This window comes from Rhinoderma darwinii, unplaced genomic scaffold (assembly GCF_050947455.1).
Source record: "Rhinoderma darwinii isolate aRhiDar2 unplaced genomic scaffold, aRhiDar2.hap1 Scaffold_2347, whole genome shotgun sequence".
Taxonomy (NCBI): Eukaryota; Metazoa; Chordata; class Amphibia; order Anura; family Rhinodermatidae; genus Rhinoderma; species Rhinoderma darwinii.
The window spans coordinates 549-27,182 of NW_027462648.1; the positions used below are offsets into that span (position 1 = coordinate 549).

At 47.5% G+C, this 26,634-nt stretch overlaps 15 non-coding genes and 3 pseudogenes across 15 annotated transcripts; all 18 read left to right on the forward strand.

The window, feature by feature from the left end:
* The first annotated feature begins 783 nt into the window (after positions 1–783).
* Positions 784–974, forward strand: LOC142702586 (U2 spliceosomal RNA). Its single transcript, XR_012867160.1, has one exon. It is a non-coding gene; the product is annotated as a U2 spliceosomal RNA (small nuclear RNA).
* Positions 975–2,320: 1,346 nt separating this feature from the next.
* On the forward strand, positions 2,321–2,511 carry LOC142702598 (U2 spliceosomal RNA). Its single transcript, XR_012867171.1, has one exon. It is a non-coding gene; the product is annotated as a U2 spliceosomal RNA (small nuclear RNA).
* Positions 2,512–3,861: 1,350 nt separating this feature from the next.
* On the forward strand, positions 3,862–4,052 carry LOC142702604 (U2 spliceosomal RNA). The gene has a single exon (XR_012867172.1). It is a non-coding gene; the product is annotated as a U2 spliceosomal RNA (small nuclear RNA).
* Positions 4,053–5,397: 1,345 nt separating this feature from the next.
* Positions 5,398–5,588, forward strand: LOC142702605 (U2 spliceosomal RNA). Its single transcript, XR_012867173.1, has one exon. It is a non-coding gene; the product is annotated as a U2 spliceosomal RNA (small nuclear RNA).
* A 1,348-nt stretch (positions 5,589–6,936) lies between these two features.
* Positions 6,937–7,127, forward strand: LOC142702606 (U2 spliceosomal RNA). Its single transcript, XR_012867174.1, has one exon. It is a non-coding gene; the product is annotated as a U2 spliceosomal RNA (small nuclear RNA).
* Positions 7,128–8,473: 1,346 nt separating this feature from the next.
* On the forward strand, positions 8,474–8,664 carry LOC142702587 (U2 spliceosomal RNA). Its single transcript, XR_012867161.1, has one exon. It is a non-coding gene; the product is annotated as a U2 spliceosomal RNA (small nuclear RNA).
* A 1,352-nt stretch (positions 8,665–10,016) lies between these two features.
* Positions 10,017–10,207, forward strand: LOC142702588 (U2 spliceosomal RNA). Its single transcript, XR_012867162.1, has one exon. It is a non-coding gene; the product is annotated as a U2 spliceosomal RNA (small nuclear RNA).
* Positions 10,208–11,553: 1,346 nt separating this feature from the next.
* LOC142702590 (U2 spliceosomal RNA) lies at positions 11,554–11,744 on the forward strand. The gene has a single exon (XR_012867163.1). It is a non-coding gene; the product is annotated as a U2 spliceosomal RNA (small nuclear RNA).
* A 1,340-nt stretch (positions 11,745–13,084) lies between these two features.
* On the forward strand, positions 13,085–13,195 carry LOC142702602 (U2 spliceosomal RNA; annotated as a pseudogene).
* Positions 13,196–14,543: 1,348 nt separating this feature from the next.
* On the forward strand, positions 14,544–14,750 carry LOC142702599 (U2 spliceosomal RNA; annotated as a pseudogene).
* Positions 14,751–16,098: 1,348 nt separating this feature from the next.
* Positions 16,099–16,168, forward strand: LOC142702603 (U2 spliceosomal RNA; annotated as a pseudogene).
* A 779-nt stretch (positions 16,169–16,947) lies between these two features.
* On the forward strand, positions 16,948–17,133 carry LOC142702597 (U2 spliceosomal RNA). Its single transcript, XR_012867170.1, has one exon. It is a non-coding gene; the product is annotated as a U2 spliceosomal RNA (small nuclear RNA).
* Positions 17,134–18,477: 1,344 nt separating this feature from the next.
* LOC142702591 (U2 spliceosomal RNA) lies at positions 18,478–18,668 on the forward strand. The gene has a single exon (XR_012867164.1). It is a non-coding gene; the product is annotated as a U2 spliceosomal RNA (small nuclear RNA).
* A 1,344-nt stretch (positions 18,669–20,012) lies between these two features.
* LOC142702592 (U2 spliceosomal RNA) lies at positions 20,013–20,203 on the forward strand. Its single transcript, XR_012867165.1, has one exon. It is a non-coding gene; the product is annotated as a U2 spliceosomal RNA (small nuclear RNA).
* Positions 20,204–21,543: 1,340 nt separating this feature from the next.
* Positions 21,544–21,734, forward strand: LOC142702593 (U2 spliceosomal RNA). Its single transcript, XR_012867166.1, has one exon. It is a non-coding gene; the product is annotated as a U2 spliceosomal RNA (small nuclear RNA).
* A 1,348-nt stretch (positions 21,735–23,082) lies between these two features.
* On the forward strand, positions 23,083–23,273 carry LOC142702594 (U2 spliceosomal RNA). The gene has a single exon (XR_012867167.1). It is a non-coding gene; the product is annotated as a U2 spliceosomal RNA (small nuclear RNA).
* Positions 23,274–24,613: 1,340 nt separating this feature from the next.
* On the forward strand, positions 24,614–24,804 carry LOC142702595 (U2 spliceosomal RNA). Its single transcript, XR_012867168.1, has one exon. It is a non-coding gene; the product is annotated as a U2 spliceosomal RNA (small nuclear RNA).
* Positions 24,805–26,146: 1,342 nt separating this feature from the next.
* LOC142702596 (U2 spliceosomal RNA) lies at positions 26,147–26,337 on the forward strand. Its single transcript, XR_012867169.1, has one exon. It is a non-coding gene; the product is annotated as a U2 spliceosomal RNA (small nuclear RNA).
* Positions 26,338–26,634: the final 297 nt, after the last annotated feature.

The following is a 26,634-nucleotide window of genomic DNA, read 5'->3' on the forward strand; positions in this document are numbered from 1 at the left end:
GCTTGCCTACAAAGAGAGCAGCAATTTGGATTTGTTACTATGTTACCTGGAAGAATAACAAACTGTGCAAGGATGGAGGTTGTAGGAGCAAAGAGAAGTTGTCTGTAAAGTTGGTGGATGCCTATTTTCCATTTTGCAGTCCCTTGTCTCCCTCTTGTGGCCTCCTGGAGGCAAATAAATGTGCAAAAAAAAGACAGCCTGGCGGCCGGCTGTTGCAGTGTTGCCCTCTCAGGCAACACTGAGTGACTGACTGAGCCGCACCGTCTTATATAAAGTTCAGACGGAACTTTGCACGTGTCATAGTGGAGCCCTCAGGATTCCAGAGCCAGCTTTCTGACATCATAATGGGGCCTGCCTCAGAGATAGATAAAAGCCTGGGCCCAGGCAGTGTTGGTCAGTGCTGCTCAGCAGGCAGCACTGGACTGGACTGGACTGGATTACAGCTGATACAAGGTGTGAAGGAACAAGGGGTGGCTGTGGGCATGCACTTGCTGCCGCTGCCAGTGTTTATCTGCATGGCAGGAGGGCATTTGGGCGTTGCCAGGAAGGCGTTTTTATGTAGATTCCTCCTCTTTCAGCACTGCATTGTGGTGCAAGCAAAAGAAGCAAATCCTGTGTAGCTTCCTCTCCGGCCTTTATTCACCTCCCTCCCGCTTAGTAGCTGTAAATGTGTGTGAGCCTGCAGGGCCCCATGGAATTGCCTAGGAGTAGGCTGAATCAATCGCTGCAAGGGGTGAACAGCAGTATGGGACAGGCTCGGGCAAGGCAAGGGCCGCTCGGGTTATCGCTTCTCGGCCTTTTGGCTAAGATCAAGTGTAGTATCTGTTCTTATCAGTTTAATATCTGATACGTCCCCTATCTGGGGACCATATATTAAATGGATTTTTAGAACAGGGAGATGGAAATAGAGCTTGCTCTGTCCACTCCACGCATTGACCTGGTATTGCAGTATTTCCAGGACCGGTGCACCCTTCCCTTATGTGTTGACTAAAATCAGATTCCAAAAGTGCTATTTGTGTTTGCTATTGTTTTTGTCTTTCTGATGGGATCTCCCCTTTTAATCCCATTATTTCAACACCTGTTGGACAATGCATTTGTACAGTCATGTGTGATAATGAGCTCATTTATTAAATGCAATTAATTAATACATTGCCACCTCTTGTTGTGTGTGTGTGTGTGTGTGTGTGTGTGTGTGTGTGTGTGTGTGTGTGTGTGTGTGTGTGTGTGTGTGTGTGTGTGTCTTCTGTGTTTCTGTGTTTCCGGCATTTCACATTGGAACAGCTCATTCACCTTCCTTGTCTTCTCTCCGCCCTCCCTTTTAGGTAGGTTAAAGAGCTGCACCTGAGCCAGCCACTGATTGATTGATGCAGCACCACAGTCAAATAGTGGAGTGGAGTAGGGGGAACAGCAAACAGCCATTAAAGCAGCCCGCCCGCCACAATGGACCTACCTGTGTACACTAGATGGATGTGATGGAATGTACTGTCGTCCCTACATTTCCAAGAAGAAGTAAGAATTGCAGTTGCAACAAACCCTTGCTTGCCTACAAAGAGAGCAGCAATTTGGATTTGTTACTATGTTACCTGGAAGAATAACAAACTGTGCAAGGATGGAGGTTGTAGGAGCAAAGAGAAGTTGTCTGTAAAGTTGGTGGATGCCTATTTTCCATTTTGCAGTCCCTTGTCTCCCTCTTGTGGCCTCCTGGAGGCAAATAAATGTGCAAAAAAAAGACAGCCTGGCGGCCGGCTGTTGCAGTGTTGCCCTCTCAGGCAACACTGAGTGACTGACTGAGCCGCACCGTCTTATATAAAGTTCAGACGGAACTTTGCACGTGTCATAGTGGAGCCCTCAGGATTCCAGAGCCAGCTTTCTGACATCATAATGGGGCCTGCCTCAGAGATAGATAAAAGCCTGGGCCCAGGCAGTGTTGGTCAGTGCTGCTCAGCAGGCAGCACTGGACTGGACTGGACTGGATTACAGCTGATACAAGGTGTGAAGGAACAAGGGGTGGCTGTGGGCATGCACTTGCTGCCGCTGCCAGTGTTTATCTGCATGGCAGGAGGGCATTTGGGCGTTGCCAGGAAGGCGTTTTTATGTAGATTCCTCCTCTTTCAGCACTGCATTGTGGTGCAAGCAAAAGAAGCAAATCCTGTGTAGCTTCCTCTCCGGCCTTTATTCACCTCCCTCCCGCTTAGTAGCTGTAAATGTGTGTGAGCCTGCAGGGCCCCATGGAATTGCCTAGGAGTAGGCTGAATCAATCGCTGCAAGGGGTGAACAGCAGTATGGGACAGGCTCGGGCAAGGCAAGGGCCGCTCGGGTTATCGCTTCTCGGCCTTTTGGCTAAGATCAAGTGTAGTATCTGTTCTTATCAGTTTAATATCTGATACGTCCCCTATCTGGGGACCATATATTAAATGGATTTTTAGAACAGGGAGATGGAAATAGAGCTTGCTCTGTCCACTCCACGCATTGACCTGGTATTGCAGTATTTCCAGGACCGGTGCACCCTTCCCTTATGTGTTGACTAAAATCAGATTCCAAAAGTGCTATTTGTGTTTGCTATTGTTTTTGTCTTTCTGATGGGATCTCCCCTTTTAATCCCATTATTTCAACACCTGTTGGACAATGCATTTGTACAGTCATGTGTGATAATGAGCTCATTTATTAAATGCAATTAATTAATACATTGCCACCTCTTGTTGTGTGTGTGTGTGTGTGTGTGTGTGTGTGTGTGTGTGTGTGTGTGTGTGTGTGTGTGTGTGTGTGTGTGTGTGTGTGTGTCTTCTGTGTTTCTGTGTTTCCGGCATTTCACATTGGAACAGCTCATTCACCTTCCTTGTCTTCTCTCCGCCCTCCCTTTTAGGTAGGTTAAAGAGCTGCACCTGAGCCAGCCACTGATTGATTGATGCAGCACCACAGTCAAATAGTGGAGTGGAGTAGGGGGAACAGCAAACAGCCATTAAAGCAGCCCGCCCGCCACAATGGACCTACCTGTGTACACTAGATGGATGTGATGGAATGTACTGTCGTCCCTACATTTCCAAGAAGAAGTAAGAATTGCAGTTGCAACAAACCCTTGCTTGCCTACAAAGAGAGCAGCAATTTGGATTTGTTACTATGTTACCTGGAAGAATAACAAACTGTGCAAGGATGGAGGTTGTAGGAGCAAAGAGAAGTTGTCTGTAAAGTTGGTGGATGCCTATTTTCCATTTTGCAGTCCCTTGTCTCCCTCTTGTGGCCTCCTGGAGGCAAATAAATGTGCAAAAAAAAGACAGCCTGGCGGCCGGCTGTTGCAGTGTTGCCCTCTCAGGCAACACTGAGTGACTGACTGAGCCGCACCGTCTTATATAAAGTTCAGACGGAACTTTGCACGTGTCATAGTGGAGCCCTCAGGATTCCAGAGCCAGCTTTCTGACATCATAATGGGGCCTGCCTCAGAGATAGATAAAAGCCTGGGCCCAGGCAGTGTTGGTCAGTGCTGCTCAGCAGGCAGCACTGGACTGGACTGGACTGGATTACAGCTGATACAAGGTGTGAAGGAACAAGGGGTGGCTGTGGGCATGCACTTGCTGCCGCTGCCAGTGTTTATCTGCATGGCAGGAGGGCATTTGGGCGTTGCCAGGAAGGCGTTTTTATGTAGATTCCTCCTCTTTCAGCACTGCATTGTGGTGCAAGCAAAAGAAGCAAATCCTGTGTAGCTTCCTCTCCGGCCTTTATTCACCTCCCTCCCGCTTAGTAGCTGTAAATGTGTGTGAGCCTGCAGGGCCCCATGGAATTGCCTAGGAGTAGGCTGAATCAATCGCTGCAAGGGGTGAACAGCAGTATGGGACAGGCTCGGGCAAGGCAAGGGCCGCTCGGGTTATCGCTTCTCGGCCTTTTGGCTAAGATCAAGTGTAGTATCTGTTCTTATCAGTTTAATATCTGATACGTCCCCTATCTGGGGACCATATATTAAATGGATTTTTAGAACAGGGAGATGGAAATAGAGCTTGCTCTGTCCACTCCACGCATTGACCTGGTATTGCAGTATTTCCAGGACCGGTGCACCCTTCCCTTATGTGTTGACTAAAATCAGATTCCAAAAGTGCTATTTGTGTTTGCTATTGTTTTTGTCTTTCTGATGGGATCTCCCCTTTTAATCCCATTATTTCAACACCTGTTGGACAATGCATTTGTACAGTCATGTGTGATAATGAGCTCATTTATTAAATGCAATTAATTAATACATTGCCACCTCTTGTTGTGTGTGTGTGTGTGTGTGTGTGTGTGTGTGTGTGTGTGTGTGTGTGTGTGTGTGTGTGTGTGTGTGTGTGTGTCTTCTGTGTTTCTGTGTTTCCGGCATTTCACATTGGAACAGCTCATTCACCTTCCTTGTCTTCTCTCCGCCCTCCCTTTTAGGTAGGTTAAAGAGCTGCACCTGAGCCAGCCACTGATTGATTGATGCAGCACCACAGTCAAATAGTGGAGTGGAGTAGGGGGAACAGCAAACAGCCATTAAAGCAGCCCGCCCGCCACAATGGACCTACCTGTGTACACTAGATGGATGTGATGGAATGTACTGTCGTCCCTACATTTCCAAGAAGAAGTAAGAATTGCAGTTGCAACAAACCCTTGCTTGCCTACAAAGAGAGCAGCAATTTGGATTTGTTACTATGTTACCTGGAAGAATAACAAACTGTGCAAGGATGGAGGTTGTAGGAGCAAAGAGAAGTTGTCTGTAAAGTTGGTGGATGCCTATTTTCCATTTTGCAGTCCCTTGTCTCCCTCTTGTGGCCTCCTGGAGGCAAATAAATGTGCAAAAAAAAAGACAGCCTGGCGGCCGGCTGTTGCAGTGTTGCCCTCTCAGGCAACACTGAGTGACTGACTGAGCCGCACCGTCTTATATAAAGTTCAGACGGAACTTTGCACGTGTCATAGTGGAGCCCTCAGGATTCCAGAGCCAGCTTTCTGACATCATAATGGGGCCTGCCTCAGAGATAGATAAAAGCCTGGGCCCAGGCAGTGTTGGTCAGTGCTGCTCAGCAGGCAGCACTGGACTGGACTGGACTGGATTACAGCTGATACAAGGTGTGAAGGAACAAGGGGTGGCTGTGGGCATGCACTTGCTGCCGCTGCCAGTGTTTATCTGCATGGCAGGAGGGCATTTGGGCGTTGCCAGGAAGGCGTTTTTATGTAGATTCCTCCTCTTTCAGCACTGCATTGTGGTGCAAGCAAAAGAAGCAAATCCTGTGTAGCTTCCTCTCCGGCCTTTATTCACCTCCCTCCCGCTTAGTAGCTGTAAATGTGTGTGAGCCTGCAGGGCCCCATGGAATTGCCTAGGAGTAGGCTGAATCAATCGCTGCAAGGGGTGAACAGCAGTATGGGACAGGCTCGGGCAAGGCAAGGGCCGCTCGGGTTATCGCTTCTCGGCCTTTTGGCTAAGATCAAGTGTAGTATCTGTTCTTATCAGTTTAATATCTGATACGTCCCCTATCTGGGGACCATATATTAAATGGATTTTTAGAACAGGGAGATGGAAATAGAGCTTGCTCTGTCCACTCCACGCATTGACCTGGTATTGCAGTATTTCCAGGACCGGTGCACCCTTCCCTTATGTGTTGACTAAAATCAGATTCCAAAAGTGCTATTTGTGTTTGCTATTGTTTTTGTCTTTCTGATGGGATCTCCCCTTTTAATCCCATTATTTCAACACCTGTTGGACAATGCATTTGTACAGTCATGTGTGATAATGAGCTCATTTATTAAATGCAATTAATTAATACATTGCCACCTCTTGTTGTGTGTGTGTGTGTGTGTGTGTGTGTGTGTGTGTGTGTGTGTGTGTGTGTGTGTGTGTGTGTGTGTGTGTGTGTGTGTCTTCTGTGTTTCTGTGTTTCCGGCATTTCACATTGGAACAGCTCATTCACCTTCCTTGTCTTCTCTCCGCCCTCCCTTTTAGGTAGGTTAAAGAGCTGCACCTGAGCCAGCCACTGATTGATTGATGCAGCACCACAGTCAAATAGTGGAGTGGAGTAGGGGGAACAGCAAACAGCCATTAAAGCAGCCCGCCCGCCACAATGGACCTACCTGTGTACACTAGATGGATGTGATGGAATGTACTGTCGTCCCTACATTTCCAAGAAGAAGTAAGAATTGCAGTTGCAACAAACCCTTGCTTGCCTACAAAGAGAGCAGCAATTTGGATTTGTTACTATGTTACCTGGAAGAATAACAAACTGTGCAAGGATGGAGGTTGTAGGAGCAAAGAGAAGTTGTCTGTAAAGTTGGTGGATGCCTATTTTCCATTTTGCAGTCCCTTGTCTCCCTCTTGTGGCCTCCTGGAGGCAAATAAATGTGCAAAAAAAAGACAGCCTGGCGGCCGGCTGTTGCAGTGTTGCCCTCTCAGGCAACACTGAGTGACTGACTGAGCCGCACCGTCTTATATAAAGTTCAGACGGAACTTTGCACGTGTCATAGTGGAGCCCTCAGGATTCCAGAGCCAGCTTTCTGACATCATAATGGGGCCTGCCTCAGAGATAGATAAAAGCCTGGGCCCAGGCAGTGTTGGTCAGTGCTGCTCAGCAGGCAGCACTGGACTGGACTGGACTGGATTACAGCTGATACAAGGTGTGAAGGAACAAGGGGTGGCTGTGGGCATGCACTTGCTGCCGCTGCCAGTGTTTATCTGCATGGCAGGAGGGCATTTGGGCGTTGCCAGGAAGGCGTTTTTATGTAGATTCCTCCTCTTTCAGCACTGCATTGTGGTGCAAGCAAAAGAAGCAAATCCTGTGTAGCTTCCTCTCCGGCCTTTATTCACCTCCCTCCCGCTTAGTAGCTGTAAATGTGTGTGAGCCTGCAGGGCCCCATGGAATTGCCTAGGAGTAGGCTGAATCAATCGCTGCAAGGGGTGAACAGCAGTATGGGACAGGCTCGGGCAAGGCAAGGGCCGCTCGGGTTATCGCTTCTCGGCCTTTTGGCTAAGATCAAGTGTAGTATCTGTTCTTATCAGTTTAATATCTGATACGTCCCCTATCTGGGGACCATATATTAAATGGATTTTTAGAACAGGGAGATGGAAATAGAGCTTGCTCTGTCCACTCCACGCATTGACCTGGTATTGCAGTATTTCCAGGACCGGTGCACCCTTCCCTTATGTGTTGACTAAAATCAGATTCCAAAAGTGCTATTTGTGTTTGCTATTGTTTTTGTCTTTCTGATGGGATCTCCCCTTTTAATCCCATTATTTCAACACCTGTTGGACAATGCATTTGTACAGTCATGTGTGATAATGAGCTCATTTATTAAATGCAATTAATTAATACATTGCCACCTCTTGTTGTGTGTGTGTGTGTGTGTGTGTGTGTGTGTGTGTGTGTGTGTGTGTGTGTGTGTGTGTGTGTGTGTGTGTGTGTGTCTTCTGTGTTTCTGTGTTTCCGGCATTTCACATTGGAACAGCTCATTCACCTTCCTTGTCTTCTCTCCGCCCTCCCTTTTAGGTAGGTTAAAGAGCTGCACCTGAGCCAGCCACTGATTGATTGATGCAGCACCACAGTCAAATAGTGGAGTGGAGTAGGGGGAACAGCAAACAGCCATTAAAGCAGCCCGCCCGCCACAATGGACCTACCTGTGTACACTAGATGGATGTGATGGAATGTACTGTCGTCCCTACATTTCCAAGAAGAAGTAAGAATTGCAGTTGCAACAAACCCTTGCTTGCCTACAAAGAGAGCAGCAATTTGGATTTGTTACTATGTTACCTGGAAGAATAACAAACTGTGCAAGGATGGAGGTTGTAGGAGCAAAGAGAAGTTGTCTGTAAAGTTGGTGGATGCCTATTTTCCATTTTGCAGTCCCTTGTCTCCCTCTTGTGGCCTCCTGGAGGCAAATAAATGTGCAAAAAAAAGACAGCCTGGCGGCCGGCTGTTGCAGTGTTGCCCTCTCAGGCAACACTGAGTGACTGACTGAGCCGCACCGTCTTATATAAAGTTCAGACGGAACTTTGCACGTGTCATAGTGGAGCCCTCAGGATTCCAGAGCCAGCTTTCTGACATCATAATGGGGCCTGCCTCAGAGATAGATAAAAGCCTGGGCCCAGGCAGTGTTGGTCAGTGCTGCTCAGCAGGCAGCACTGGACTGGACTGGACTGGATTACAGCTGATACAAGGTGTGAAGGAACAAGGGGTGGCTGTGGGCATGCACTTGCTGCCGCTGCCAGTGTTTATCTGCATGGCAGGAGGGCATTTGGGCGTTGCCAGGAAGGCGTTTTTATGTAGATTCCTCCTCTTTCAGCACTGCATTGTGGTGCAAGCAAAAGAAGCAAATCCTGTGTAGCTTCCTCTCCGGCCTTTATTCACCTCCCTCCCGCTTAGTAGCTGTAAATGTGTGTGAGCCTGCAGGGCCCCATGGAATTGCCTAGGAGTAGGCTGAATCAATCGCTGCAAGGGGTGAACAGCAGTATGGGACAGGCTCGGGCAAGGCAAGGGCCGCTCGGGTTATCGCTTCTCGGCCTTTTGGCTAAGATCAAGTGTAGTATCTGTTCTTATCAGTTTAATATCTGATACGTCCCCTATCTGGGGACCATATATTAAATGGATTTTTAGAACAGGGAGATGGAAATAGAGCTTGCTCTGTCCACTCCACGCATTGACCTGGTATTGCAGTATTTCCAGGACCGGTGCACCCTTCCCTTATGTGTTGACTAAAATCAGATTCCAAAAGTGCTATTTGTGTTTGCTATTGTTTTTGTCTTTCTGATGGGATCTCCCCTTTTAATCCCATTATTTCAACACCTGTTGGACAATGCATTTGTACAGTCATGTGTGATAATGAGCTCATTTATTAAATGCAATTAATTAATACATTGCCACCTCTTGTTGTGTGTGTGTGTGTGTGTGTGTGTGTGTGTGTGTGTGTGTGTGTGTGTGTGTGTGTGTGTGTGTGTGTGTGTGTGTGTGTGTCTTCTGTGTTTCTGTGTTTCCGGCATTTCACATTGGAACAGCTCATTCACCTTCCTTGTCTTCTCTCCGCCCTCCCTTTTAGGTAGGTTAAAGAGCTGCACCTGAGCCAGCCACTGATTGATTGATGCAGCACCACAGTCAAATAGTGGAGTGGAGTAGGGGGAACAGCAAACAGCCATTAAAGCAGCCCGCCCGCCACAATGGACCTACCTGTGTACACTAGATGGATGTGATGGAATGTACTGTCGTCCCTACATTTCCAAGAAGAAGTAAGAATTGCAGTTGCAACAAACCCTTGCTTGCCTACAAAGAGAGCAGCAATTTGGATTTGTTACTATGTTACCTGGAAGAATAACAAACTGTGCAAGGATGGAGGTTGTAGGAGCAAAGAGAAGTTGTCTGTAAAGTTGGTGGATGCCTATTTTCCATTTTGCAGTCCCTTGTCTCCCTCTTGTGGCCTCCTGGAGGCAAATAAATGTGCAAAAAAAAGACAGCCTGGCGGCCGGCTGTTGCAGTGTTGCCCTCTCAGGCAACACTGAGTGACTGACTGAGCCGCACCGTCTTATATAAAGTTCAGACGGAACTTTGCACGTGTCATAGTGGAGCCCTCAGGATTCCAGAGCCAGCTTTCTGACATCATAATGGGGCCTGCCTCAGAGATAGATAAAAGCCTGGGCCCAGGCAGTGTTGGTCAGTGCTGCTCAGCAGGCAGCACTGGACTGGACTGGACTGGATTACAGCTGATACAAGGTGTGAAGGAACAAGGGGTGGCTGTGGGCATGCACTTGCTGCCGCTGCCAGTGTTTATCTGCATGGCAGGAGGGCATTTGGGCGTTGCCAGGAAGGCGTTTTTATGTAGATTCCTCCTCTTTCAGCACTGCATTGTGGTGCAAGCAAAAGAAGCAAATCCTGTGTAGCTTCCTCTCCGGCCTTTATTCACCTCCCTCCCGCTTAGTAGCTGTAAATGTGTGTGAGCCTGCAGGGCCCCATGGAATTGCCTAGGAGTAGGCTGAATCAATCGCTGCAAGGGGTGAACAGCAGTATGGGACAGGCTCGGGCAAGGCAAGGGCCGCTCGGGTTATCGCTTCTCGGCCTTTTGGCTAAGATCAAGTGTAGTATCTGTTCTTATCAGTTTAATATCTGATACGTCCCCTATCTGGGGACCATATATTAAATGGATTTTTAGAACAGGGAGATGGAAATAGAGCTTGCTCTGTCCACTCCACGCATTGACCTGGTATTGCAGTATTTCCAGGACCGGTGCACCCTTCCCTTATGTGTTGACTAAAATCAGATTCCAAAAGTGCTATTTGTGTTTGCTATTGTTTTTGTCTTTCTGATGGGATCTCCCCTTTTAATCCCATTATTTCAACACCTGTTGGACAATGCATTTGTACAGTCATGTGTGATAATGAGCTCATTTATTAAATGCAATTAATTAATACATTGCCACCTCTTGTTGTGTGTGTGTGTGTGTGTGTGTGTGTGTGTGTGTGTGTGTGTGTGTGTGTGTGTGTGTGTGTGTGTGTGTGTGTGTCTTCTGTGTTTCTGTGTTTCCGGCATTTCACATTGGAACAGCTCATTCACCTTCCTTGTCTTCTCTCCGCCCTCCCTTTTAGGTAGGTTAAAGAGCTGCACCTGAGCCAGCCACTGATTGATTGATGCAGCACCACAGTCAAATAGTGGAGTGGAGTAGGGGGAACAGCAAACAGCCATTAAAGCAGCCCGCCCGCCACAATGGACCTACCTGTGTACACTAGATGGATGTGATGGAATGTACTGTCGTCCCTACATTTCCAAGAAGAAGTAAGAATTGCAGTTGCAACAAACCCTTGCTTGCCTACAAAGAGAGCAGCAATTTGGATTTGTTACTATGTTACCTGGAAGAATAACAAACTGTGCAAGGATGGAGGTTGTAGGAGCAAAGAGAAGTTGTCTGTAAAGTTGGTGGATGCCTATTTTCCATTTTGCAGTCCCTTGTCTCCCTCTTGTGGCCTCCTGGAGGCAAATAAATGTGCAAAAAAAAGACAGCCTGGCGGCCGGCTGTTGCAGTGTTGCCCTCTCAGGCAACACTGAGTGACTGACTGAGCCGCACCGTCTTATATAAAGTTCAGACGGAACTTTGCACGTGTCATAGTGGAGCCCTCAGGATTCCAGAGCCAGCTTTCTGACATCATAATGGGGCCTGCCTCAGAGATAGATAAAAGCCTGGGCCCAGGCAGTGTTGGTCAGTGCTGCTCAGCAGGCAGCACTGGACTGGACTGGACTGGATTACAGCTGATACAAGGTGTGAAGGAACAAGGGGTGGCTGTGGGCATGCACTTGCTGCCGCTGCCAGTGTTTATCTGCATGGCAGGAGGGCATTTGGGCGTTGCCAGGAAGGCGTTTTTATGTAGATTCCTCCTCTTTCAGCACTGCATTGTGGTGCAAGCAAAAGAAGCAAATCCTGTGTAGCTTCCTCTCCGGCCTTTATTCACCTCCCTCCCGCTTAGTAGCTGTAAATGTGTGTGAGCCTGCAGGGCCCCATGGAATTGCCTAGGAGTAGGCTGAATCAATCGCTGCAAGGGGTGAACAGCAGTATGGGACAGGCTCGGGCAAGGCAAGGGCCGCTCGGGTTATCGCTTCTCGGCCTTTTGGCTAAGATCAAGTGTAGTATCTGTTCTTATCAGTTTAATATCTGATACGTCCCCTATCTGGGGACCATATATTAAATGGATTTTTAGAACAGGGAGATGGAAATAGAGCTTGCTCTGTCCACTCCACGCATTGACCTGGTATTGCAGTATTTCCAGGACCGGTGCACCCTTCCCTTATGTGTTGACTAAAATCAGATTCCAAAAGTGCTATTTGTGTTTGCTATTGTTTTTGTCTTTCTGATGGGATCTCCCCTTTTAATCCCATTATTTCAACACCTGTTGGACAATGCATTTGTACAGTCATGTGTGATAATGAGCTCATTTATTAAATGCAATTAATTAATACATTGCCACCTCTTGTTGTGTGTGTGTGTGTGTGTGTGTGTGTGTGTGTGTGTGTGTGTGTGTGTGTGTGTGTGTGTGTGTGTGTGTCTTCTGTGTTTCTGTGTTTCCGGCATTTCACATTGGAACAGCTCATTCACCTTCCTTGTCTTCTCTCCGCCCTCCCTTTTAGGTAGGTTAAAGAGCTGCACCTGAGCCAGCCACTGATTGATTGATGCAGCACCACAGTCAAATAGTGGAGTGGAGTAGGGGGAACAGCAAACAGCCATTAAAGCAGCCCGCCCGCCACAATGGACCTACCTGTGTACACTAGATGGATGTGATGGAATGTACTGTCGTCCCTACATTTCCAAGAAGAAGTAAGAATTGCAGTTGCAACAAACCCTTGCTTGCCTACAAAGAGAGCAGCAATTTGGATTTGTTACTATGTTACCTGGAAGAATAACAAACTGTGCAAGGATGGAGGTTGTAGGAGCAAAGAGAAGTTGTCTGTAAAGTTGGTGGATGCCTATTTTCCATTTTGCAGTCCCTTGTCTCCCTCTTGTGGCCTCCTGGAGGCAAATAAATGTGCAAAAAAAAGACAGCCTGGCGGCCGGCTGTTGCAGTGTTGCCCTCTCAGGCAACACTGAGTGACTGACTGAGCCGCACCGTCTTATATAAAGTTCAGACGGAACTTTGCACGTGTCATAGTGGAGCCCTCAGGATTCCAGAGCCAGCTTTCTGACATCATAATGGGGCCTGCCTCAGAGATAGATAAAAGCCTGGGCCCAGGCAGTGTTGGTCAGTGCTGCTCAGCAGGCAGCACTGGACTGGACTGGACTGGATTACAGCTGATACAAGGTGTGAAGGAACAAGGGGTGGCTGTGGGCATGCACTTGCTGCCGCTGCCAGTGTTTATCTGCATGGCAGGAGGGCATTTGGGCGTTGCCAGGAAGGCGTTTTTATGTAGATTCCTCCTCTTTCAGCACTGCATTGTGGTGCAAGCAAAAGAAGCAAATCCTGTGTAGCTTCCTCTCCGGCCTTTATTCACCTCCCTCCCGCTTAGTAGCTGTAAATGTGTGTGAGCCTGCAGGGCCCCATGGAATTGCCTAGGAGTAGGCTGAATCAATCGCTGCAAGGGGTGAACAGCAGTATGGGACAGGCTCGGGCAAGGCAAGGGCCGCTCGGGTTATCGCTTCTCGGCCTTTTGGCTAAGATCAAGTGTAGTACTTTAGGGTATTGCCTTGTTTCTTGGTCAGGAGGTGCCCTGGTACCCTTTTCCTTGGCCTGGGGGGATCGTTTCTCTTAGGAGAGACTTCACCCCTCTGCTGCTATTGGGGAGGAGGATTAGTCCAGGGCAACGGGGAGCGATCACCTGCCTGGTACTTCGGTACTGAAGGTATTCTTTGGAGATTGCTGGAATTCGTTTGGAGCAGGATGGAGGAAATTCCCGAATATATGCGTACCAGGAATGCTGTCCGGTTTTTCGTGGAGGAATCTGAGCGACAAAGGAAGGATCTGGAGTTCATCACAAAGGTTCTTTTGTTGGATTTCTTTCAGCTGGAGAGATCATGCATTTTGGCGGTGATGGACTATCCGAGGAGAGGGTGCTTTGACGTTACCTTCGCCACAGAAGAAATTTATGCTGTCTTTTTAGAACGCTTGAAGGAAGGTAAAAGGGACCCAAGACTTGTGGGTGTGAAGGTAACACCACATTTTGTGCCAAACAAAAAGTTGGTGGTCGTAAAAATGTTTTCGCCTTACGTGGATGAAGAGGACATTAAGTTATTTCTCAATAAGTTTTGTGAGGAGGTGGTGGGGAAGGGGAAAGTGTTTAACCCTTTTGGATTTTGGACTGGGAAGTGGAAATTTCTTTGTAAATTTGTGAGAATTGGTGAATCTAGAAACCTATTGTTTCCTCCAGCGCGGTTCAAGATTGGAAGTGCGTGTGGAAATTTATTTTTTCCTGGAATGGATATGTTTTGTTTGAATTGTAAAGAGTATGGTCATGAGAGAGAAACCTGTGAGAGAGTAATGTGTACAAAATGTCTGCAAGAGGGACATAAGTATAATGAATGTCAGAAAGGGAAAGTATGTAATATGTGTGGAGAGGAGGGGCACATATTCAAATCATGCCCAAAGAAAAGCAAACGTGAGGTACAAGAGGAAAATAAGAAGATAGTCAAAAGAAAGGAAGCGGAAGTTAGTTTGGAAGAAGGCAAGCTTCAGAAATTGGAAGGAAGTGGGCAAAGTGATGAGAAAAAAAGGAAAAAAGCAGAGAGAAAGAAAAAAAGTGTCATTTCAGAAGAGGAAAGAGCAGAAAGAGACAGGTTACTGGAAGAAGTAGAGCAGTTACGTAGTAAAATTAATTTTGAAAAAATGCGGAGGAGGGTGCGGCTCTGTGTAAGAGAAAATTTACCAGGGTTTCTTGAAAGGTATGGTGTGCCAACGTGGTTAACGTGCATTGTAAACTGTGAATGGGATGGTAATGATTTGCAGGAACATCTAGTGGATATGTTAGGAACTATTGCTGTTAAAAAAGGAATGTTTTTTTGATTTCTTAAGAAAAAAAGGAAAGAGGAAAACAAAAATTAATTGTACGTTTTCAGTTTTCATTGTGATGATCTAAGTCTTTTTTATTTTGAATTTTATGATTTTTAAGACGTGATCTGAATGAATTAAAAAAAAAAAAAAAAAAAAAAAATCTGTTCTTATCAGTTTAATATCTGATACGTCCCCTATCTGGGGACCATATATTAAATGGATTTTTAGAACAGGGAGATGGAAATAGAGCTTGCTCTGTCCACTCCACGCATTGACCTGGTATTGCAGTATTTCCAGGACCGGTGCACCCTTCCCTTATGTGTTGACTAAAATCAGATTCCAAAAGTGCTATTTGTGTTTGCTATTGTTTTTGTCTTTCTGATGGGATCTCCCCTTTTAATCCCATTATTTCAACACCTGTTGGACAATGCATTTGTACAGTCATGTGTGATAATGAGCTCATTTATTAAATGCAATTAATTAATACATTGCCACCTCTTGTTGTGTGTGTGTGTGTGTGTGTGTGTGTGTGTGTGTGTGTGTGTGTGTGTGTGTGTGTGTGTGTGTGTGTGTGTGTGTGTCTTCTGTGTTTCTGTGTTTCCGGCATTTCACATTGGAACAGCTCATTCACCTTCCTTGTCTTCTCTCCGCCCTCCCTTTTAGGTAGGTTAAAGAGCTGCACCTGAGCCAGCCACTGATTGATTGATGCAGCACCACAGTCAAATAGTGGAGTGGAGTAGGGGGAACAGCAAACAGCCATTAAAGCAGCCCGCCCGCCACAATGGACCTACCTGTGTACACTAGATGGATGTGATGGAATGTACTGTCGTCCCTACATTTCCAAGAAGAAGTAAGAATTGCAGTTGCAACAAACCCTTGCTTGCCTACAAAGAGAGCAGCAATTTGGATTTGTTACTATGTTACCTGGAAGAATAACAAACTGTGCAAGGATGGAGGTTGTAGGAGCAAAGAGAAGTTGTCTGTAAAGTTGGTGGATGCCTATTTTCCATTTTGCAGTCCCTTGTCTCCCTCTTGTGGCCTCCTGGAGGCAAATAAATGTGCAAAAAAAAGACAGCCTGGCGGCCGGCTGTTGCAGTGTTGCCCTCTCAGGCAACACTGAGTGACTGACTGAGCCGCACCGTCTTATATAAAGTTCAGACGGAACTTTGCACGTGTCATAGTGGAGCCCTCAGGATTCCAGAGCCAGCTTTCTGACATCATAATGGGGCCTGCCTCAGAGATAGATAAAAGCCTGGGCCCAGGCAGTGTTGGTCAGTGCTGCTCAGCAGGCAGCACTGGACTGGACTGGACTGGATTACAGCTGATACAAGGTGTGAAGGAACAAGGGGTGGCTGTGGGCATGCACTTGCTGCCGCTGCCAGTGTTTATCTGCATGGCAGGAGGGCATTTGGGCGTTGCCAGGAAGGCGTTTTTATGTAGATTCCTCCTCTTTCAGCACTGCATTGTGGTGCAAGCAAAAGAAGCAAATCCTGTGTAGCTTCCTCTCCGGCCTTTATTCACCTCCCTCCCGCTTAGTAGCTGTAAATGTGTGTGAGCCTGCAGGGCCCCATGGAATTGCCTAGGAGTAGGCTGAATCAATCGCTGCAAGGGGTGAACAGCAGTATGGGACAGGCTCGGGCAAGGCAAGGGCCGCTCGGGTTATCGCTTCTCGGCCTTTTGGCTAAGATCAAGTGTAGTACCTGCTCAAGCTGAGGTTAGTAATCATCCCTGCCGGTGGTACGTGGGCCATCGTAGGGGGATGACAGAACGCCGAGGTGAGGGCAGGGAACCACAACGGTCATCGCTCTGGTGTACGCATTTGGTTTAAAGGTACCATTTGTAGGTGACCAGGCGACCGCCGGATCGAGGTCAGGAGGTCGGGTAGTTTGAAAGCCCGAGTTGCTATGTGCCCCAGGGCTGGTGACCCTGGGGTGCCCTAACTCACTGGGGGTGGGATCCCACTGAGTGAAGGCACACTTGCACGCACTCTTCTTTCACACTTTTAAGCACACACCTTTATTCTCCCGGCCTTCTGGCTGGGAGATGAGGAATTTTTATATACCTGGCGGATGTCCAGGCTGTATCACAGCGCACATCCACTTATTTAATTTTGTTTTTCACTGTGTGTTTGTCACGTTTGTCACAAGGATTTTGGGATGCGGTGCCCTTTTGGGACCCTCCTGAGGTCTAGGGGGAAAATGTGTGGCCTTCTGGTTCCTTTTTCCCCTGCAACCCGGCCTCCCTTCTTCGGAGGGGAGGTGCAACTAGGATGCAGGCTCCTAGGTGGACACTGGGGTGGCAGCCCAGGTAGAAGCCTAGGAGTGTGTTTGGGTCTCCCTAAGCTTCGGCGAGGGGGGACCATCGATCCTTGATCCTCTAGGCCTATGGTTTGGAGGGTCAGGGAATGGTTATGCGGGGCCTCTCTCTTTTAAGAGAAGGGCTGCGATAGACCGCATCCTTGTGCACTTTTTGTGTGGCACCTCTGCACTTTTTATGCACTTGGGTGATCGAAAGCACGGCTCGGGCTTTCAATTAAAAAAAAATCTGTTCTTATCAGTTTAATATCTGATACGTCCCCTATCTGGGGACCATATATTAAATGGATTTTTAGAACAGGGAGATGGAAATAGAGCTTGCTCTGTCCACTCCACGCATTGACCTGGTATTGCAGTATTTCCAGGACCGGTGCACCCTTCCCTTATGTGTTGACTAAAATCAGATTCCAAAAGTGCTATTTGTGTTTGCTATTGTTTTTGTCTTTCTGATGGGATCTCCCCTTTTAATCCCATTATTTCAACACCTGTTGGACAATGCATTTGTACAGTCATGTGTGATAATGAGCTCATTTATTAAATGCAATTAATTAATACATTGCCACCTCTTGTTGTGTGTGTGTGTGTGTGTGTGTGTGTGTGTGTGTGTGTGTGTGTGTGTGTGTGTGTGTGTGTGTGTGTGTGTGTCTTCTGTGTTTCTGTGTTTCCGGCATTTCACATTGGAACAGCTCATTCACCTTCCTTGTCTTCTCTCCGCCCTCCCTTTTAGGTAGGTTAAAGAGCTGCACCTGAGCCAGCCACTGATTGATTGATGCAGCACCACAGTCAAATAGTGGAGTGGAGTAGGGGGAACAGCAAACAGCCATTAAAGCAGCCCGCCCGCCACAATGGACCTACCTGTGTACACTAGATGGATGTGATGGAATGTACTGTCGTCCCTACATTTCCAAGAAGAAGTAAGAATTGCAGTTGCAACAAACCCTTGCTTGCCTACAAAGAGAGCAGCAATTTGGATTTGTTACTATGTTACCTGGAAGAATAACAAACTGTGCAAGGATGGAGGTTGTAGGAGCAAAGAGAAGTTGTCTGTAAAGTTGGTGGATGCCTATTTTCCATTTTGCAGTCCCTTGTCTCCCTCTTGTGGCCTCCTGGAGGCAAATAAATGTGCAAAAAAAAGACAGCCTGGCGGCCGGCTGTTGCAGTGTTGCCCTCTCAGGCAACACTGAGTGACTGACTGAGCCGCACCGTCTTATATAAAGTTCAGACGGAACTTTGCACGTGTCATAGTGGAGCCCTCAGGATTCCAGAGCCAGCTTTCTGACATCATAATGGGGCCTGCCTCAGAGATAGATAAAAGCCTGGGCCCAGGCAGTGTTGGTCAGTGCTGCTCAGCAGGCAGCACTGGACTGGACTGGACTGGATTACAGCTGATACAAGGTGTGAAGGAACAAGGGGTGGCTGTGGGCATGCACTTGCTGCCGCTGCCAGTGTTTATCTGCATGGCAGGAGGGCATTTGGGCGTTGCCAGGAAGGCGTTTTTATGTAGATTCCTCCTCTTTCAGCACTGCATTGTGGTGCAAGCAAAAGAAGCAAATCCTGTGTAGCTTCCTCTCCGGCCTTTATTCACCTCCCTCCCGCTTAGTAGCTGTAAATGTGTGTGAGCCTGCAGGGCCCCATGGAATTGCCTAGGAGTAGGCTGAATCAATCGCTGCAAGGGGTGAACAGCAGTATGGGACAGGCTCGGGCAAGGCAAGGGCCGCTCGGGTTATCGCTTCTCGGCCTTTTGGCTAAGATCAAGTGTAGTATCTGTTCTTATCAGTTTAATATCTGATACGTCCCCTATCTGGGGACCATATATTAAATGGATTTTTAGAACAGGGAGATGGAAATAGAGCTTGCTCTGTCCACTCCACGCATTGACCTGGTATTGCAGTATTTCCAGGACCGGTGCACCCTTCCCTTATGTGTTGACTAAAATCAGATTCCAAAAGTGCTATTTGTGTTTGCTATTGTTTTTGTCTTTCTGATGGGATCTCCCCTTTTAATCCCATTATTTCAACACCTGTTGGACAATGCATTTGTACAGTCATGTGTGATAATGAGCTCATTTATTAAATGCAATTAATTAATACATTGCCACCTCTTGTTGTGTGTGTGTGTGTGTGTGTGTGTGTGTGTGTGTGTGTGTGTGTGTGTGTGTGTGTGTGTGTGTGTGTGTGTGTCTTCTGTGTTTCTGTGTTTCCGGCATTTCACATTGGAACAGCTCATTCACCTTCCTTGTCTTCTCTCCGCCCTCCCTTTTAGGTAGGTTAAAGAGCTGCACCTGAGCCAGCCACTGATTGATTGATGCAGCACCACAGTCAAATAGTGGAGTGGAGTAGGGGGAACAGCAAACAGCCATTAAAGCAGCCCGCCCGCCACAATGGACCTACCTGTGTACACTAGATGGATGTGATGGAATGTACTGTCGTCCCTACATTTCCAAGAAGAAGTAAGAATTGCAGTTGCAACAAACCCTTGCTTGCCTACAAAGAGAGCAGCAATTTGGATTTGTTACTATGTTACCTGGAAGAATAACAAACTGTGCAAGGATGGAGGTTGTAGGAGCAAAGAGAAGTTGTCTGTAAAGTTGGTGGATGCCTATTTTCCATTTTGCAGTCCCTTGTCTCCCTCTTGTGGCCTCCTGGAGGCAAATAAATGTGCAAAAAAAAGACAGCCTGGCGGCCGGCTGTTGCAGTGTTGCCCTCTCAGGCAACACTGAGTGACTGACTGAGCCGCACCGTCTTATATAAAGTTCAGACGGAACTTTGCACGTGTCATAGTGGAGCCCTCAGGATTCCAGAGCCAGCTTTCTGACATCATAATGGGGCCTGCCTCAGAGATAGATAAAAGCCTGGGCCCAGGCAGTGTTGGTCAGTGCTGCTCAGCAGGCAGCACTGGACTGGACTGGACTGGATTACAGCTGATACAAGGTGTGAAGGAACAAGGGGTGGCTGTGGGCATGCACTTGCTGCCGCTGCCAGTGTTTATCTGCATGGCAGGAGGGCATTTGGGCGTTGCCAGGAAGGCGTTTTTATGTAGATTCCTCCTCTTTCAGCACTGCATTGTGGTGCAAGCAAAAGAAGCAAATCCTGTGTAGCTTCCTCTCCGGCCTTTATTCACCTCCCTCCCGCTTAGTAGCTGTAAATGTGTGTGAGCCTGCAGGGCCCCATGGAATTGCCTAGGAGTAGGCTGAATCAATCGCTGCAAGGGGTGAACAGCAGTATGGGACAGGCTCGGGCAAGGCAAGGGCCGCTCGGGTTATCGCTTCTCGGCCTTTTGGCTAAGATCAAGTGTAGTATCTGTTCTTATCAGTTTAATATCTGATACGTCCCCTATCTGGGGACCATATATTAAATGGATTTTTAGAACAGGGAGATGGAAATAGAGCTTGCTCTGTCCACTCCACGCATTGACCTGGTATTGCAGTATTTCCAGGACCGGTGCACCCTTCCCTTATGTGTTGACTAAAATCAGATTCCAAAAGTGCTATTTGTGTTTGCTATTGTTTTTGTCTTTCTGATGGGATCTCCCCTTTTAATCCCATTATTTCAACACCTGTTGGACAATGCATTTGTACAGTCATGTGTGATAATGAGCTCATTTATTAAATGCAATTAATTAATACATTGCCACCTCTTGTTGTGTGTGTGTGTGTGTGTGTGTGTGTGTGTGTGTGTGTGTGTGTGTGTGTGTGTGTGTGTGTGTGTGTGTCTTCTGTGTTTCTGTGTTTCCGGCATTTCACATTGGAACAGCTCATTCACCTTCCTTGTCTTCTCTCCGCCCTCCCTTTTAGGTAGGTTAAAGAGCTGCACCTGAGCCAGCCACTGATTGATTGATGCAGCACCACAGTCAAATAGTGGAGTGGAGTAGGGGGAACAGCAAACAGCCATTAAAGCAGCCCGCCCGCCACAATGGACCTACCTGTGTACACTAGATGGATGTGATGGAATGTACTGTCGTCCCTACATTTCCAAGAAGAAGTAAGAATTGCAGTTGCAACAAACCCTTGCTTGCCTACAAAGAGAGCAGCAATTTGGATTTGTTACTATGTTACCTGGAAGAATAACAAACTGTGCAAGGATGGAGGTTGTAGGAGCAAAGAGAAGTTGTCTGTAAAGTTGGTGGATGCCTATTTTCCATTTTGCAGTCCCTTGTCTCCCTCTTGTGGCCTCCTGGAGGCAAATAAATGTGCAAAAAAAAGACAGCCTGGCGGCCGGCTGTTGCAGTGTTGCCCTCTCAGGCAACACTGAGTGACTGACTGAGCCGCACCGTCTTATATAAAGTTCAGACGGAACTTTGCACGTGTCATAGTGGAGCCCTCAGGATTCCAGAGCCAGCTTTCTGACATCATAATGGGGCCTGCCTCAGAGATAGATAAAAGCCTGGGCCCAGGCAGTGTTGGTCAGTGCTGCTCAGCAGGCAGCACTGGACTGGACTGGACTGGATTACAGCTGATACAAGGTGTGAAGGAACAAGGGGTGGCTGTGGGCATGCACTTGCTGCCGCTGCCAGTGTTTATCTGCATGGCAGGAGGGCATTTGGGCGTTGCCAGGAAGGCGTTTTTATGTAGATTCCTCCTCTTTCAGCACTGCATTGTGGTGCAAGCAAAAGAAGCAAATCCTGTGTAGCTTCCTCTCCGGCCTTTATTCACCTCCCTCCCGCTTAGTAGCTGTAAATGTGTGTGAGCCTGCAGGGCCCCATGGAATTGCCTAGGAGTAGGCTGAATCAATCGCTGCAAGGGGTGAACAGCAGTATGGGACAGGCTCGGGCAAGGCAAGGGCCGCTCGGGTTATCGCTTCTCGGCCTTTTGGCTAAGATCAAGTGTAGTATCTGTTCTTATCAGTTTAATATCTGATACGTCCCCTATCTGGGGACCATATATTAAATGGATTTTTAGAACAGGGAGATGGAAATAGAGCTTGCTCTGTCCACTCCACGCATTGACCTGGTATTGCAGTATTTCCAGGACCGGTGCACCCTTCCCTTATGTGTTGACTAAAATCAGATTCCAAAAGTGCTATTTGTGTTTGCTATTGTTTTTGTCTTTCTGATGGGATCTCCCCTTTTAATCCCATTATTTCAACACCTGTTGGACAATGCATTTGTACAGTCATGTGTGATAATGAGCTCATTTATTAAATGCAATTAATTAATACATTGCCACCTCTTGTTGTGTGTGTGTGTGTGTGTGTGTGTGTGTGTGTGTGTGTGTGTGTGTGTGTGTGTGTGTGTGTGTGTGTGTGTGTGTGTCTTCTGTGTTTCTGTGTTTCCGGCATTTCACATTGGAACAGCTCATTCACCTTCCTTGTCTTCTCTCCGCCCTCCCTTTTAGGTAGGTTAAAGAGCTGCACCTGAGCCAGCCACTGATTGATTGATGCAGCACCACAGTCAAATAGTGGAGTGGAGTAGGGGGAACAGCAAACAGCCATTAAAGCAGCCCGCCCGCCACAATGGACCTACCTGTGTACACTAGATGGATGTGATGGAATGTACTGTCGTCCCTACATTTCCAAGAAGAAGTAAGAATTGCAGTTGCAACAAACCCTTGCTTGCCTACAAAGAGAGCAGCAATTTGGATTTGTTACTATGTTACCTGGAAGAATAACAAACTGTGCAAGGATGGAGGTTGTAGGAGCAAAGAGAAGTTGTCTGTAAAGTTGGTGGATGCCTATTTTCCATTTTGCAGTCCCTTGTCTCCCTCTTGTGGCCTCCTGGAGGCAAATAAATGTGCAAAAAAAAGACAGCCTGGCGGCCGGCTGTTGCAGTGTTGCCCTCTCAGGCAACACTGAGTGACTGACTGAGCCGCACCGTCTTATATAAAGTTCAGACGGAACTTTGCACGTGTCATAGTGGAGCCCTCAGGATTCCAGAGCCAGCTTTCTGACATCATAATGGGGCCTGCCTCAGAGATAGATAAAAGCCTGGGCCCAGGCAGTGTTGGTCAGTGCTGCTCAGCAGGCAGCACTGGACTGGACTGGACTGGATTACAGCTGATACAAGGTGTGAAGGAACAAGGGGTGGCTGTGGGCATGCACTTGCTGCCGCTGCCAGTGTTTATCTGCATGGCAGGAGGGCATTTGGGCGTTGCCAGGAAGGCGTTTTTATGTAGATTCCTCCTCTTTCAGCACTGCATTGTGGTGCAAGCAAAAGAAGCAAATCCTGTGTAGCTTCCTCTCCGGCCTTTATTCACCTCCCTCCCGCTTAGTAGCTGTAAATGTGTGTGAGCCTGCAGGGCCCCATGGAATTGCCTAGGAGTAGGCTGAATCAATCGCTGCAAGGGGTGAACAGCAGTATGGGACAGGCTCGGGCAAGGCAAGGGCCGCTCGGGTTATCGCTTCTCGGCCTTTTGGCTAAGATCAAGTGTAGTATCTGTTCTTATCAGTTTAATATCTGATACGTCCCCTATCTGGGGACCATATATTAAATGGATTTTTAGAACAGGGAGATGGAAATAGAGCTTGCTCTGTCCACTCCACGCATTGACCTGGTATTGCAGTATTTCCAGGACCGGTGCACCCTTCCCTTATGTGTTGACTAAAATCAGATTCCAAAAGTGCTATTTGTGTTTGCTATTGTTTTTGTCTTTCTGATGGGATCTCCCCTTTTAATCCCATTATTTCAACACCTGTTGGACAATGCATTTGTACAGTCATGTGTGATAATGAGCTCATTTATTAAATGCAATTAATTAATACATTGCCACCTCTTGTTGTGTGTGTGTGTGTGTGTGTGTGTGTGTGTGTGTGTGTGTGTGTGTGTGTGTGTGTGTGTGTGTGTGTGTCTTCTGTGTTTCTGTGTTTCCGGCATTTCACATTGGAACAGCTCATTCACCTTCCTTGTCTTCTCTCCGCCCTCCCTTTTAGGTAGGTTAAAGAGCTGCACCTGAGCCAGCCACTGATTGATTGATGCAGCACCACAGTCAAATAGTGGAGTGGAGTAGGGGGAACAGCAAACAGCCATTAAAGCAGCCCGCCCGCCACAATGGACCTACCTGTGTACACTAGATGGATGTGATGGAATGTACTGTCGTCCCTACATTTCCAAGAAGAAGTAAGAATTGCAGTTGCAACAAACCCTTGCTTGCCTACAAAGAGAGCAGCAATTTGGATTTGTTACTATGTTACCTGGAAGAATAACAAACTGTGCAAGGATGGAGGTTGTAGGAGCAAAGAGAAGTTGTCTGTAAAGTTGGTGGATGCCTATTTTCCATTTTGCAGTCCCTTGTCTCCCTCTTGTGGCCTCCTGGAGGCAAATAAATGTGCAAAAAAAAGACAGCCTGGCGGCCGGCTGTTGCAGTGTTGCCCTCTCAGGCAACACTGAGTGACTGACTGAGCCGCACCGTCTTATATAAAGTTCAGACGGAACTTTGCACGTGTCATAGTGGAGCCCTCAGGATTCCAGAGCCAGCTTTCTGACATCATAATGGGGCCTGCCTCAGAGATAGATAAAAGCCTGGGCCCAGGCAGTGTTGGTCAGTGCTGCTCAGCAGGCAGCACTGGACTGGACTGGACTGGATTACAGCTGATACAAGGTGTGAAGGAACAAGGGGTGGCTGTGGGCATGCACTTGCTGCCGCTGCCAGTGTTTATCTGCATGGCAGGAGGGCATTTGGGCGTTGCCAGGAAGGCGTTTTTATGTAGATTCCTCCTCTTTCAGCACTGCATTGTGGTGCAAGCAAAAGAAGCAAATCCTGTGTAGCTTCCTCTCCGGCCTTTATTCACCTCCCTCCCGCTTAGTAGCTGTAAATGTGTGTGAGCCTGCAGGGCCCCATGGAATTGCCTAGGAGTAGGCTGAATCAATCGCTGCAAGGGGTGAACAGCAGTATGGGACAGGCTCGGGCAAGGCAAGGGCCGCTCGGGTTATCGCTTCTCGGCCTTTTGGCTAAGATCAAGTGTAGTATCTGTTCTTATCAGTTTAATATCTGATACGTCCCCTATCTGGGGACCATATATTAAATGGATTTTTAGAACAGGGAGATGGAAATAGAGCTTGCTCTGTCCACTCCACGCATTGACCTGGTATTGCAGTATTTCCAGGACCGGTGCACCCTTCCCTTATGTGTTGACTAAAATCAGATTCCAAAAGTGCTATTTGTGTTTGCTATTGTTTTTGTCTTTCTGATGGGATCTCCCCTTTTAATCCCATTATTTCAACACCTGTTGGACAATGCATTTGTACAGTCATGTGTGATAATGAGCTCATTTATTAAATGCAATTAATTAATACATTGCCACCTCTTGTTGTGTGTGTGTGTGTGTGTGTGTGTGTGTGTGTGTGTGTGTGTGTGTGTGTGTGTGTGTGTGTGTGTGTGTGTCTTCTGTGTTTCTGTGTTTCCGGCATTTCACATTGGAACAGCTCATTCACCTTCCTTGTCTTCTCTCCGCCCTCCCTTTTAGGTAGGTTAAAGAGCTGCACCTGAGCCAGCCACTGATTGATTGATGCAGCACCACAGTCAAATAGTGGAGTGGAGTAGGGGGAACAGCAAACAGCCATTAAAGCAGCCCGCCCGCCACAATGGACCTACCTGTGTACACTAGATGGATGTGATGGAATGTACTGTCGTCCCTACATTTCCAAGAAGAAGTAAGAATTGCAGTTGCAACAAACCCTTGCTTGCCTACAAAGAGAGCAGCAATTTGGATTTGTTACTATGTTACCTGGAAGAATAACAAACTGTGCAAGGATGGAGGTTGTAGGAGCAAAGAGAAGTTGTCTGTAAAGTTGGTGGATGCCTATTTTCCATTTTGCAGTCCCTTGTCTCCCTCTTGTGGCCTCCTGGAGGCAAATAAATGTGCAAAAAAAAGACAGCCTGGCGGCCGGCTGTTGCAGTGTTGCCCTCTCAGGCAACACTGAGTGACTGACTGAGCCGCACCGTCTTATATAAAGTTCAGACGGAACTTTGCACGTGTCATAGTGGAGCCCTCAGGATTCCAGAGCCAGCTTTCTGACATCATAATGGGGCCTGCCTCAGAGATAGATAAAAGCCTGGGCCCAGGCAGTGTTGGTCAGTGCTGCTCAGCAGGCAGCACTGGACTGGACTGGACTGGATTACAGCTGATACAAGGTGTGAAGGAACAAGGGGTGGCTGTGGGCATGCACTTGCTGCCGCTGCCAGTGTTTATCTGCATGGCAGGAGGGCATTTGGGCGTTGCCAGGAAGGCGTTTTTATGTAGATTCCTCCTCTTTCAGCACTGCATTGTGGTGCAAGCAAAAGAAGCAAATCCTGTGTAGCTTCCTCTCCGGCCTTTATTCACCTCCCTCCCGCTTAGTAGCTGTAAATGTGTGTGAGCCTGCAGGGCCCCATGGAATTGCCTAGGAGTAGGCTGAATCAATCGCTGCAAGGGGTGAACAGCAGTATGGGACAGGCTCGGGCAAGGCAAGGGCCGCTCGGGTTATCGCTTCTCGGCCTTTTGGCTAAGATCAAGTGTAGTATCTGTTCTTATCAGTTTAATATCTGATACGTCCCCTATCTGGGGACCATATATTAAATGGATTTTTAGAACAGGGAGATGGAAATAGAGCTTGCTCTGTCCACTCCACGCATTGACCTGGTATTGCAGTATTTCCAGGACCGGTGCACCCTTCCCTTATGTGTTGACTAAAATCAGATTCCAAAAGTGCTATTTGTGTTTGCTATTGTTTTTGTCTTTCTGATGGGATCTCCCCTTTTAATCCCATTATTTCAACACCTGTTGGACAATGCATTTGTACAGTCATGTGTGATAATGAGCTCATTTATTAAATGCAATTAATTAATACATTGCCACCTCTTGTTGTGTGTGTGTGTGTGTGTGTGTGTGTGTGTGTGTGTGTGTGTGTGTGTGTGTGTGTGTGTGTGTGTGTGTGTGTCTTCTGTGTTTCTGTGTTTCCGGCATTTCACAT